At 47.0% G+C, this 11,745-nt stretch overlaps 1 pseudogene; it reads left to right on the top strand.

Moving 5' to 3' along the window:
- Window positions 1–11,544, top strand: part of LOC115184031 (zinc finger FYVE domain-containing protein 1-like) — a 21,351-nt pseudogene extending 9,807 nt beyond the window's left edge.
- Window positions 11,545–11,745: the final 201 nt, after the last annotated feature.

Here is an 11,745-nt window from a genome sequence, read left to right as displayed (position 1 = left end):
GGTCCATGTCATCTTAATCATTGCATCTAACAGGTAAAACTGATCCTTCATCAGCTCTCCCACTCTGAGAGGCGATGGGCATCTCTCCTACTCTGAGAGGCGATGGGCATCTCTCCCACTCTGAGAGGCGATGGGCATCTCTCCTACTCTGAGAGGCGATGGGCCTCTCTCCCACTCTGAGAGGCGATGGGCATCTCTCCCACTCTGAGAGGCGATGGGCCTCTCTCCTACTCTGAGAGGCGATGGGCCTCTCTCCTACTCTGAGAGGCGATGGGCCTCTCTCCTACTCTGAGAGGCGATGGGCCTCTCTCCCACTCTGAGAGGCGATGGGCCTCTCTCCTACTCTGAGAGGCGATGGGCCTCTCTCCCACTCTGAGAGGCGATGGGCCTCTCTCCCACTCTGAGAGGCGATGGGCCTCTCTCCCACTCTGAGAGGCGATGGGCATCTCTCCCACTCTGAGAGGCGATGGGCATCTCTCCCACTCTGAGAGGCGATGGGCATCTCTCCCACTCTGAGAGGCGATGGGCCTCTCTCCCACTCTGAGAGGCGATGGGCCTCTCTCCCACTCTGAGAGGCGATGGGCCTCTCTCCCACTCTGAGAGGCGATGGGCCTCTCTCCCACTCTGAGAGGCGATGGGCCTCTCTCCCACTCTGAGAGGCGATGGGCATCTCTCCCACTCTGAGAGGCGATGGGCATCTCTCCCACTCTGAGAGGCGATGGGCATCTCTCCCACTCTGAGAGGCGATGGGCATCTCTCCCACTCTGAGAGGCGATGGGCATCTCTCCCACTCTGAGAGGCGATGGGCATCTCTCCCACTCTGAGAGGCGATGGGCCTCTCTCCTACTCTGAGAGGCGATGGGCCTCTCTCCTACTCTGAGAGGCGATGGGCCCTTGTTCTCACTTCATTCTAGCCCTGTTGTAGAAGCTCTACGCAGTTCTCTTCTTTAGAGGAAGTCCCACACATTCCAGAGGAGTCTCTGGTTGTTTCAGTTTGGCTGAAATGAAGCATTTGTTTTAGTAAATTGATTAGAATGTACCACAAGAAGCCATACATACTGACTGACCTCCCCGTCACTCCTACTGCTAGTCTTGCTCTCTCGCTGGTGTTTTTAGGCCAGTTGCTGTAAAGAGTCTCTCTGGGTTCGGGTGTTTGTATAAGAAAGCCTTGTGACGATAATATTCTGGATTCCATAGATTTTTTTTTTATCCCACAAATGTTGATGCCATCAAGAAGAATTGGAATTATGACAGTGTCAAATAGTTTAAATTCTCATTTGTGGGTCTTTCTACACTAAACAAACAGTATAAACGCAACATAAAGCTTTGGTTCCATGTTTCATGAGCTGAAATAAAAGATCCCAGAAATGTTCTATAATGTACAAAAAAGCGTATTTCTCTCAAATTTTGTGCACACATTTGTTGGTGTGACATAACAAGAAGCTGATTAAACAGCATGGCCATTACACAGGTGCACCTTGTGCTGGGGACAATAAAAGGCCACTCTAAAATGTGCAGTTTTGTCACACAACACAATGCCACAGATGTCTCAAGTTTTGAGGGATCGTGCAATTGGCATTCTGACTGCAGGAATGTCTACCAGAGCTGTTGCCAGAAAATTGAATATTAATTTCTCTACCATAAGCCGCCACAAACTTTGTTTTAGAGAATTTGGCAGTACGTCCCACCGGCATCACAACCACAGACCACGTGTAACCAAGCCAGCCCAGGACCTCCACATCCGGCTTCTTCCCCTGCAGGATTGTCTGAGACCAGCCACTTGGACAGCTGATGAAACTGTGGGTTTTGCACAACCGAAGAATTTCTGCACAAACTGTCAGAAACCGTCTCAGAGAAGTTCATCTGACTCCTTGTCGTCCTCACCAGGGTCTTGACCTGACTGCAGTTCAGCGTCGTAACCAACTTTAGTGAGCAAATGCTCACCTTCGATGGCCTCTGGCACGCTGGAGAAGTGTGCTCTTCATGGATGAATCCTGGTTTCAACTGTACCGGGCAGATGGCAGACAGTGTGTATGGTGTCGTGTGGGCGAGCGGTTTGCTGACGTCAACGTTGTGAACAGAGTGCCTCATGGTGACGTTGGGGTTATGGTACGGGCAGGCATAAGCTACGGACAATGAACACATTTTGCATTTTATCGATGGCGATTAGAGATACTGTGACGAGATCCTGAGGTCCATTGTCGTGCCATTCATCCTTCTCCATCACCTCATGTTTCAGCATGATAATGCACGGCCCCATGTCGCAAGGATCTATACACAATACCTGGAAGCTGAAAATGTCTGCAATGTCTGACCTGCAGACTCACCAGACATGTCACCCATTGAGCATGTTTGGGATGCTCTGGATCGACCTGTACAACAGCGTGTTCCAGTTCCCGCCGAATATCCAGCAACTTCGCACAGCCATTGAAGAGCAGTGGGACAACATTCCACAGGCCACATTCAACAGCCTGATCAACTCGGAGCAGTTGTGTCGCTCTGCATGAGACAAATGGTGGTCACACCAGATACTGACTGGTTTTCTGATCCACGCCCCTACCTTTTTTTAACGGTATCTGTGACCAACAAATACATGTCTGTATTCCCAGTCATGTGAAATCCATAGATTAGGGCCTAATCAATTTATTTCAATTGACTGATTTCATTACATGAACTGTAACTCAGTAAAATCATAGAAATTGTTGCATGTTGCGTTTTATATTTTTGTTTAGTGTAATTATTTTAATTATTATATTTCTGATGTTTAGGTGGAGTTGTTCTTTGTCTTTCCAGATATTATTTTCATTTTAACAGCGGTATCTAATTTCCTCTGTAATTCCTAAAATGAATTTGTATTGATTTCCTCTATGTTGTCAAGCTCATAGGTCATATAGAGGGATTTCTTCCTTCGTAATAAGTTCTTATATTGGCTTAGGGTCTGTTGGTATATGACACCTGTCTGCTGATTTACAGGGTGTTAGAGTGTATGGTGTTGGTATATGAGTCCTGTCTGCTGATTTACAGGGTGTTAGAGTGTATGGTGTTGGTATATGAGTCCTGTCTGCTGATTTACAGGGTGTTAGAGTGTATGGTGTTGGTATATGATTTACAGGGTGTTAGAGTGTATGGTGTTGGTATATGATTTACAGGGTGTTAGAGTGTATGGTGTTGGTATATGATTTACAGGGTGTTAGAGTGTATGGTGTTGGTATATGATTTACAGGGTGTTAGAGTGTATGGTGTTGGTATATGATTTACAGGGTGTTAGAGTGTATGGTGTTGGTATATGATTTACAGGGTGTTAGAGTGTATGGTGTTGGTATATGATTTACAGGGTGTTAGAGTGTATGGTGTTGGTATATGAGACCTGTCTGCTGATTTACAGGGTCTTGCAGTTGAACATTCTTTGTCAAACCATTTTTTCTTTGGAAGTGCTTTCTTTTTCAGATTTACATGTTTTAACCAGTTTGATGAATTTATCAATACAGGAATTACTGTCTAAATTAATGCAATTTTTGTCGTCTTTTAAATTTGGTAAAAAAATAACTGTAAATCAAGTTTTCAATTTCCATGCTATTTAATGTTGCCTTTTATTCCCAAGGTTCTGGTCCACTTGTATGAGGGCGAGACGGGGTAGAGTTTAGGTTCTGGTCCACTTGTATGAGGGCAGGACGGGGTAGAGTTTAGGTTCTGGTCCACTTGTATGAGGGGAGACGGGGTAGAGTTTAGGTTCTGGTCCTTGTATGAGGGGAGACGGGGTAGAGTTTAGGTTCTGGTCCACTTGTATGAGGGGAGACGGGGTAGAGTTTAGGTTCTGGTCCACTTGTATGAGGGGAGACGGGGTAGAGTTTAGGTTCTGGTCCTTGTATGAGGGGAGACGGGGTAGAGTTTAGGTTCTGGTCCACTTGTATGAGGGGAGACGGGGTAGAGTTTAGGTTCTGGTCCACTTGTATGAGGGGAGACGGGGTAGAGTTTAGGTTCTGGTCCACTTGTATGAGGGGAGACGGGGTAGAGTTTAGGTTCTGGTCCTTGTATGAAGGCAGGACGGGGTAGAGTTTAGGTTCTGGTCCTTGTATGAGGGGAGACGGGGTAGAGTTTAGGTTCTGGTCCACTTGTATGAGGGGAGACGGGGTAGAGTTTAGGTTCTGGTCCTTGTATGAAGGCAGGACGGGGTAGAGTTTAGGTTCTGGTCCTTGTATGAGGGGAGACGGGGTAGAGTTTAGGTTCTGGTCCACTTGTATGAGGGTGAGACGGGGTAGAGTTTAGGTTCTGGTCCTTGTATAAGGGGAGACGGGGTAGAGTTTAGGTTCTGGTCCTTGTATAAGGGGAGACGGGGTAGAGTTTAGGTTCTGGTCCACTTGTATGAGGGCGAGACGGGGTAGAGTTTAGGTTCTGGTCCACTTGTATGAGGGCGAGACGGGGTAGAGTTTAGGTTCTGGTCCACTTGTATGAGGGTGAGACGGGGTAGAGTTTAGGTTCTGGTCCACTTGTATAAGGGTGAGACGGGGTAGAGTTTAGGTTCTGGTCCACTTGTATGAGGGCGGGATGGGGTAGAGTTTAGGTTCTGGTCCACTTGTATGAGGGCGGGATGGGGTAGAGTTTAGGTTCTGGTCCACTTGTATGAGGGCGGGATGGGGTAGAGTTTAGGTTCTGGTCCACTTGTATAAGGGCGAGAGGGCATGACCATAAAGGCATTGATTTGTTTCTTGCTCCATATCTGTAATGTCATAGTGGACTGCACTGTTTCCTAGTGCAGAGCAATATGTAAATCTACCCAAAGAGTCACCCTTCACCCTGCCATTAACAATGTCTCTCATCTCCATCCCCCCTCGCTCTCTCCCTCCCTCACTCTCTCCCCCTTCTCTCTCCTCTCTCTTCCTCTCCTCTCTCTTCTCTTCTCTCATCCTCCCTTCCCCTCCTCCCTCTCTCCCTCCCTCTCCCCCTTCTATCCCTCCCTCTCTCCCTCCCTCTCCCCCTTCTCTCTCTCGCTCTTGCCCTCTTCTCTCTCCCCCCTCCCTCTTCTCTCCCTCCCTCCTTCTCGCCTCCAGTCGGATGGTTTTCTGAAGGACAACAACAATGCAGCTCAGAGACTGTTGGACGGTGTGAACTACATCTCCCAGAGTGTGTCAGAGCTCAGTGTGAAACCTGCCAAAGCTGTCACTTCCTGGCTCACCGACCAGATCGCCCCGGCCTACTGGAAACCCAACTCCCTCATCCTGGTACGTGGTGGTCCTCACAGCCATCTGGACATACTGATATAGACACAGCGTGGATCCATTCCTAGTCAGTGATTCCCTAAATTGAGTTATTATGCCTCAGCTGTGCAGTGAACATGTTTAGACATGTTCATGTTGTCATAGATTATTGTTTATGACTGTAAAGACTGTCCATTTCTCCTATGACTGTGTAAAGACTGTCCATTTCTCTTATGACTGTGTAAAGACTGTCCATTTCTCTTATGACTGTGTAAAGACTGTCCGTTTCTCCTATGACTGTGTAAAGACTGTCCGTTTCTCCTATGACTGTGTAAAGACTGTCCGTTTCTCTTATGACTGTGTAAAGACTGTCCGTTTCTCTTATGACTGTGTAAAGACTGTCCGTTTCTCTTATGACTGTGTAAAGACTGTCCATTTCTCCTATGACTGTGTAAAGACTGTCCATTTCTCCTATGACTGTGTAAAGACTGTCCATTTCTCTTATGACTGTGTAAAGACTGTCCATTTCTCTTATGACTGTGTAAAGACTGTCCATTTCTCTTATGACTGTGTAAAGACTGTCCATTTCTCCTATGACTGTGTAAAGACTGTCCATTTCTCTTATGACTGTGTAAAGACTGTCCATTTCTCTTATGACTGTGTAAAGACTGTCCATTTCTCTTATGACTGTGTAAAGACTGTCCGTTTCTCTTATGACTGTGTAAAGACTGTCCATTTCTCTTATGACTGTGTAAAGACTGTCCATTTCTCCTATGACTGTGTAAAGACTGTCCATTTCTCCTATGACTGTGTAAAGACTGTCCGTTTCTCCTATGACTGTGTAAAGACTGTCCGTTTCTCCTATGACTGTGTAAAGACTGTCCATTTCTCCTATGACTGTAAAGACTGTCCGTTTCTCTTATGACTGTGTAAAGACTGTCCATTGCTCTTATGACTGTGTAAAGACTGTCCATTTCTCCTATGGCTGTGTAAAGACTGTCCATTTCTCCTATGTGTGCTTGTGTTTTGAGCCTGTGATATAATTTCTCTCCTGTTCTATAATTTCTCTCCTGTGATATAATTTCTCTCCTGTGATATAATTTCTCTCCTGTGCTCTCTGTGTCTCTGTAACAGAAATGTTCTAAGTGCAGTGAGGTGTTCCAGGACAACGATACTAAGCATCACTGCCGTGCCTGTGGAGAGGGCTTCTGTGACGGCTGCTCCACCAAGAACCGTCCTGTTCCAGAGAGGGGCTGGGGGCTCGCACCCGTACGGGTCTGTGATGCCTGCTTCCAGAACCGGGGCATCTCAGAAGGTATGGACATGTTGTATATTAAACATGATGTCTCTACTGTTATCCTATGATGTCCCAATAGATCTTTAAAGAATACTCTTAGATAAACCTGGATCTCACATGAACATCAAAATTAGGCGGTAAATCGTGTAATCAAATAAAATTTTATTTTATTTGTCACATCCTCTGAATACAACAGGTGTAGGTTGACCTTACAGTGAAATGCTTACTGACAAAGCCTTAACCAACAATGCAGTTTTAAGAAAAAACAAGTGTTAAGAAAGTATTTACTAAATAAATTGAAGTAAACTATAAATAAATACAAATAAAAATGTCAAATAATAACAGTAACGAGGCTATATACAGGGGTTACCGGTACAGAGTCAATGTGCGGAGGCACCGGTTAGTCGAGGTAACATGTTGGTATTACAGACTCGGTCAGGGACAGGTTTAAAACGTCAGTGGAGACACTTGCTAGTTGGTCAGCACATGCTCGGAGTACACGTCCTGGTAATCCATCTGGCCCCGTGGCCTTGTGAATGTTGACCTGTTTAAAGGTCTTACGTCGGCTACGGAGAGCGTGATCACACAGTCCTCTGGAACAGCTGGTGCTCTCATGCATGCTTCAGTGTTGCTTGCCTCAATGTTTTTCCCTTTTACTTTTTTCCCCCTACTCTTATTTTCTGGTTTACATATCTTATGAATAATATTTTTTTCTCCTTCCTTCCTTCCTTCCTTCCTTCCTTCCTTCCTTCCTTCCTTCCTTCTGTGTGTGTGTTGTAGAGCTGCTGGATGCAGCGTTGGAGGAGGAGGAAGGAGGGACACTCAGTAGGAGAGTAGGAGAGGCTGTTCAGAATACACTGGGAGCTGTGGTCACCGCTACATACATCCCTCTGGGTGAGTACTGTAGTCTAGACTACTCTGTGGTCACTGCTACATACATCCCTCTGGGTGAGTACTGTAGTCTAGACTACTCTGTGGTAACTGCTACATACATCCCTCTGGGTGAGTACTGTAGTCTAGACTACTCTGTGGTAACTGCTACATACATCCCTCTGGGTGAGTACTATAGTCTAGACTACTCTGTGGTCACTGCTACATACAGTGCATTCGGAAAGTTTTCAGACCCCTTGACTTTTTCAACATTTTGTTACGTTACAGCCTTATTCTAAAATTGATTAAATAGTTTTTTCCCCTCATCATTCTACACACAATACCAAATGATGACAAAGACAAAACAGGTTTTAAAAAAATATACATTTACATAAGTATTCAGACACTTTACTCAGTACTTTTTTGAAGCACCTTTGGCAGCGATTACAGCCAAGAGTCTTCTTGGGTATGATGCTAGAAGCTTGACACACCTGTATTTGGGGAGTTTCTCCCATTCTTCTCTGCAGATCCTCTCAAGCTCTGTCAGGTTGGATGGGGAGCGTCGCTGCACAGCTATTTTCAGGTCTCTCCAGAGATGTTCGATCGGGTTCAAGTCCGGGCTTTGGCTGGGCCACTCAAGGACATTCAGAGACTTGTTTCAAAGCCACTCCAGCATTGCCTTGGCTGTGTGCTTATGGTCGTAGTCCTGTTGGTAGGTGAACCTTCACCCCAGTCTGAGGTCCTGAGAGTTCTGGAGCAGGTTTTCATCAAGGATCTCATTGTACTTTGCTCTGTTCATCTTTCCCTCGAACCTGACTAGTCTCTCATTCCCTGCCGCTGAAAAACAACTCCACAGCATGATGCTTCCACCACCATTCTTCACCGTAGGGATGGTGCCAGGTTTCCTCCAGATGTGACGCTTGGCATTCAGTTCAATCTTGGTTTCATCATATCAGAGAATCTTGTTTCTTATGGTCTGAGAGTCTTTAGGTGCCTTTTGACAAATTCCAAGCGGACAGTCATGTGCCTTTTACTGAGGAGTGGCTTCCGTCTGCCTACTCTAGCATAAAGGCTGATTGGTGGGATCTGCAGAGAAGGTTCTCCCATCTCCACAGAGACACTGGAGCTCTGTCAGAGTGACCATCGGTTTCTTGGTCACCCCCCTGACCAAGGCCCTTCTCCCCTGATCGCTCAGTTTGGCAAAGGTGGCCAGCTCTAGGAAGAGTCTGGTTCCAAACATCTTCCATTTAAGATTGATGGAGACCACTGTGTTCTTGGCGACCTTCAATGCTGCAGAAATGTTTTGGTACTCTTCCCCAGATCTGTGCCTCGACACAATCCTGTCTCGGAGCTCTATGGACAATTCCTTCGACCTCATAGCTTGGTTTTTGCTCTGATATGCTGTGGGACCTTATATAGACAGGTGTGTGCCTTTCCATGTCATGTCCAATCAATTGAATTTACCCCAGGTGGACTCCAATCAAGTTGTAGAAACATCTTAAGGATGATCGATAGCTTAATTTCGAGTCTCATAGCAAAGGGGCTGAATTCTTATGTAAATAAGGTATTTGCAACAAAAAAAATCTAAAAACCTGTTTTTGCTTTGTCATTGTCTGTTGATTGATGAGGGGAAAAAATAATTTGATCCATTTTAGAGTAAGGCTGTAACTTAACAAAATGTGGAAAAAGTGTTCTGAATACTGGTCACGTGACTCACTGTATAGCAGGCCGCAGTCACGTGACTCCCTGTATAGCAGGCCGCGGTCACGTGACTCCCTGTATAGCAGGCCGCGTGACTCCCTGTATAGCAGGGCGCGGTCACGTGACTCACTGTATAGCAGGTCGCGGTCACGTGACTCCCTGTATAGCAGGCCGCGGTCACGTGACTCCCTGTATAGCAGGCCGCGGTCACGTGACTCCCTGTATAGCAGGTCACGTGACTCCCTGTATAGCAGGCCGCGGTCACGTGACTCCCTGTATAGCAGGTCACGTGACTCCCTGTATAGCAGGGCGCGGTCACGTGACTCACTGTATAGCAGGCCGCGATCACGTGACTCACTGTATAGCAGGCCGCGATCACGTGACTCACTGTATAGCAGGCCGCGGTCACGTGACTCACTGTATAGCAGGGCGCGGTCACGTGACTCCCTGTATAGCAGGGCGCGGTCACGTGACTCACTGTATAGCAGTCCGCGGTCACGTGACTCACTGTATAGCAGGTCACGTGACTCACTGTATAGCAGGCCGCGATCACGTGACTCACTGTATAGCAGGCCGCGGTCACGTGACTCACTGTATAGCAGGTCACGTGACTCCCTGTATAGCAGTCCGCGGTCACGTGACTCACTGTATAGCAGGTCACGTGACTCCCTGTATAGCAGGCCGCGATCACGTGACTCACTGTATAGCAGGCCGCGGTCACGTGACTCACTGTATAGCAGGTCACGTGACTCCCTGTATAGCAGGGCGCGGTCACGTGACTCACTGTATAGCAGGCCGCGATCACGTGACTCACTGTATAGCAGGCCGCGATCACGTGACTCACTGTATAGCAGGCCGCGGTCACGTGACTCACTGTATAGCAGGGCGCGGTCACGTGACTCCCTGTATAGCAGGGCGCGGTCACGTGACTCACTGTATAGCAGTCCGCGGTCACGTGACTCACTGTATAGCAGGTCACGTGACTCCCTGTATAGCAGGCCGCGATCACGTGACTCACTGTATAGCAGGCCGCGGTCACGTGACTCACTGTATAGCAGGTCACGTGACTCCCTGTATAGCAGGCCGCGATCACGTGACTCACTGTATAGCAGGCCGCGGTCACGCGACTCACTGTATAGCAGGTCACGTGACTCACTGTATAGCAGGCCGCGGTCACGTGACTCCCTGTATAGCAGGGCGCGGTCACGTGACTCCCTGTACAGCAGTCCGCGGTCACGTGACTCCTTGTCTGTAGGAGCAAATCATTTTCGTGAACAGGACGGTGTACGTAATTAACTGTAAGGTCAATAAGACCTATAAGGCTTAAAGGTGCAATATGCAGAAATCACTCCGCCTTTTCCTGGGTGCTTAAATTCTAGTGGTTTGCCTGAGTTCAGTGTATGTGACAAAACAAGCAGTCATTGTACCATCTAAAAATATTATATTTTCAGCTGGTTTACAAAAGTAAAAGACGCAAAAAAAACCTGAACTTAATACCGGGAAGCATAGAAATAGAGCACATAGAACAGATCTGCAGCTTCTTAGACTTGCTTTCAATGAGAATGACGGATCTATAACTCTCGTTTCTATGTGAATTTGGTCAGGTCGCCCAAAAAATGTCATATTGTAGCTTTAATAGAGGCTTAAGAGGGAAAACTGTGATGGGTCACTTTGACATAGCCATGTCCTCCAAAACTAAAGTGTGTGCGTGTCTGTCTGTGTATAACTGCGTGTCCTCTCCTCTCCCTCTCCAGGTCTGATGAAGGATGCAGCTCGTCCAGCCTACTGGGTTCCAGACCAGGATATCCGGTGCTGCTGTGAGTGTCAGAGAGACTTCTCCGCTCCGCGTCTCTCCATCCACCACTGCAGGGCCTGCGGCCAGGGCGTGTGTGACGACTGCTCCCCTGAACGTAGAGCGGTGCCCTCTAGGGGTTGGGACCACCCAGTGCGTGTCTGCAACACCTGCCACCAGAAACCTGGGGACCTCTAGTAGGAGAGAGGGAACACATTGGCACCCTATTCAAAAGTAGGGCACTATATATGGACTAGGGCGCCATATGGGACGCAATCAGAGAGACAGTCGAGGGTTGTGTTCATTAGGCTCGAAATGGAAGAAAATGTTCCAAAACAGGGAGGGACTATCTGTACTTGTCCAATAAGAAAGTCGATTTTTTTGTTTTTGCTACGGTGTGTCCTAATGAACACGACCCAGGTTCCACCTGTGGAACTGGAACTCCCGTCTCTCTGTGGCTCAGGTCAGGGAGTTCTTGCTGTTCGTTGTGATGTCATCCGTCCTAAAGCCTTGGGACGTCACTTTATCCTTTGACGAGAGGGAGAGATAGGTTCCTTGGCTTAAAGAAGAAGCTCATTCCACGTTTTAAGATGATTAGCCTAAATAACTACCAACCTGTATAATAATCTTGGACGCTGGGTGGTTGTATATGTACTTTTAAACGGCGCGGACAGACGATAATAGAATAGCATTAATTCCTAATCGACTGTATTTATTTTATATACAGTACCAGTCAAAGGTTTGGACACACCTACTCATTCAAGGGTTTTTCTTAATTTTTTTACTATTTTCTACATTGTAGAATAATAGTGAAGACAAACTATGAAATGACACCTATGGAATCATGTAGTAACCAAAAAAGTGTTCAACAAATCAAGCATTCCAGGTGA

Source organism: Salmo trutta, unplaced genomic scaffold (assembly GCF_901001165.1).
Source record: "Salmo trutta unplaced genomic scaffold, fSalTru1.1, whole genome shotgun sequence".
In the NCBI taxonomy this organism is placed as follows: domain Eukaryota; kingdom Metazoa; phylum Chordata; class Actinopteri; order Salmoniformes; family Salmonidae; genus Salmo; species Salmo trutta.
Note: the sequence above shows the minus strand (reverse complement) of the source record. Positions and strands in the feature narration are given on the sequence as shown.